The sequence below is a fragment of the Cyphomyrmex costatus genome, unplaced genomic scaffold (genome assembly GCF_001594065.2).
Source record: "Cyphomyrmex costatus isolate MS0001 unplaced genomic scaffold, Ccosl1.0 scaffold257, whole genome shotgun sequence".
NCBI classification, from domain to species: Eukaryota; Metazoa; Arthropoda; class Insecta; order Hymenoptera; family Formicidae; genus Cyphomyrmex; species Cyphomyrmex costatus.
The window spans coordinates 88854-91364 of record NW_017276660.1 but is presented as its reverse complement, the minus strand read 5'-3'; the positions used below and the strand labels follow the sequence as shown (position 1 = coordinate 91364).

Sequence of the window (2511 nt, the reverse complement as noted above, 5' to 3'; positions counted from 1 at the left end):
ACAATTCATATTTATAATATTTTTCTGTATGTACACGGGCATGTACACGCTTTAGAGCGAACTAAACTGTGTTCTCAAAGAGATTTTTCGATCATTTCCTGATCTTCGTAGTCAAAATATTAATTTCTGAAGCGCCGAATATTCGCTATCGCGATGGCTAGTCGCGCGAAGAGTGGGGATTGGTTGACAAGCGCTCCGCCGCCCGCGCCGCGCACACCGCCGCTAGCCCCCAAACGTCATAACTTGAACGGCGCGCCTGCCAGCCTATCCCCGCGCCTCGCGACCCGCGCGCGTAGAGAGCGATTGAGAGGCGTACACGCTTGCCAGTAGTAGGCCGGACGAACGCGCTTATTTGGTTATATTTAAGGTCTAATATCTCGTTAAATATTGCGTCAACTGAAAAATGGTACAAGACTTTTCGACTCAGTTCGGTCTACTCTATCTGCTCATGATAGGTGATTCGCTCGATTAATGACACCCTGTACATATGATTGTGTGCGTGTTTCTAATGGACGGAAGAAGAGAGAGCGGGAGAGGAATTAGGAAGGATTACGGTGGCAGGAACAGGGGAATAGGGGTCCAAGGGTGCTCAAAGGAGCTAAAAAGGGGGTGGTGACTCCAGGGAGGTACACTACGGTTACCTGCTCTGGCGGGAAGAGGGTTTGTGAGGAGGAGGTGGTGTTGGAGGGAGGTAAGTTGGGTTCAAGGAGCGGAGGAGGAGTGGGAATGTTATCTAAGGAGATGGGAGGGAACCGTTCGTTCATCGAGAGAGAGGAAATCGAGGGGGAATCGAGGGGGGTTAGGAGCGGGAATGTAGTGAGGTCTAAAGGGAAATCTAGGAGAGAGACGGGAGAGTATGAGGATTCTGTGTAGCGGTGTGATTCTCAGTGTGTGTGGCGGGCTGAGCGGAGGGAGGTGGCGGCATCGAGATATCGGGCTGATGGGGCCGCGGACTCCGGGGGTTCTTAGCGAGGGGGCCTCTTGAGCGAGACTCCCTTGTGGCACCACGAGTGCGTACTAGAATTTTAAGGGGTTACGTGTTATGAGTTACATAAAAAGAAATTAAGGTTGGAGTTTATACAAATTTTACGTGCATACAATTTTGTACGTATACTCCTCAAGGAAAGTAAAAGGGGTAAGGGTAGCAAACAAAATATGGTCTTACTTGGATCGGGAGGCTGAGAGACTCCTGTCGGCGGTCGGTCCCTCACGAGATGGTCCACGGTAGTGGAGCTTCCTTGAAATGGGGACGGACTTCCCAGCCTTTGCGATGGTTACGGATGCGCACAGTCGTAAGTGGTCCTAGTGCACAGCCGTGGGTGGTCTCTCGGTGCACAGACTTTATCGGAATTCGGTGTGAAGCACCGAATTGTAGGAAGATATCGGTCAGTGGCCTCGGACTGTGGGGCCTCGAACTACTGACTTCGATCAAAGATGAAATCGCGACTGATCAACTAAGACCGGACAGTTGACTCGGGCTTATCGCCTCGGACAATTGACACAGACTAGTATTACCGACAACTTGACGATTAGAACTGATGACTTGCGCTTCCGTGGCCCTCGTATTTATATCCCAAAAAAGCGGGCTTTTTCTTTGTCTGAGATTGTAGCTACTAGCAACTAGTGACGTGGTTTACGATTTTTCTTAGGTTCTATCGTAGTTTACCTAGTGTCTTCTCGGAAGTGTTTCAAGAATAAATGATTTTACGATTTTCTTAGGTCCTATCGTAGTTTATCTAGCGTCTTCTTGGAAGTGTTTCAAGAATAAATGATTTTACGATTTTTCTTAGGTTCTATCGTAGTTGATCTAGCGTTTTCTTGGAAGAGTCTTAACAATAAGGAATTTTATGATTTTTCTTAGGTCCTATCGTAGTTTATCTAGCGCGTTCCCGGGAAAGTTTTAAAAATAAGGTATTTTACAATTTTTCTTAAGGATCCCGTGTGTTGGAGATTGTTGTCGGGACCACGTCGCGCTTTGTTATAATAAAATATATGACCGGAGGAATTGTTGGTTTCCGCGGCTTTATTTACATTTGTTGTGCGTCGGATAAACATTGCTGTGGGAAACCCTTTAAGAGTTTTACAATTTGGCACGATGGACATGTTGCCTGTTATTCCTTAAACAAGTTTTCTTAGAATCGTGGATCACCCCCAGATGGTACTTTTGAGTGTTCGTTATCCCGTGACCGCTTGCATTAAAAATATACGGTTTCGCAATTTGTATCGCCGCGCCGCCAGCCTTTGTACGCATGCTGTTTTTCTCTTTTGATTTTTCTTTTGAGTGGCATTTACGAGTTTCCCAGTGCGTGAAGTTTACTTAGGCTCTATTATCAGATATCAGCACTCGGTCCCTTCTCGTAAATCTCACTCTAGTCATGACGCTGACTAAGATCCTTCGAAAGAAAGGAATTGTGGAATCTACAGGACGTAACACCTTAATTTAATTTAATTTGGTTTCACAACACACACACACCCTCTCTCTCTCTCTCTCTCTCTCTCTCTCTCTCTCTC

General features: G+C 46.5%; 1 protein-coding gene across 1 annotated transcript in view; it reads right to left on the bottom strand.

Moving 5' to 3' along the window:
* Window positions 1-2511, bottom strand: part of LOC108774503 (uncharacterized) — a 10345-nt gene that overhangs the window by 6609 nt on the left and 1225 nt on the right. The window lies entirely within an intron of this gene.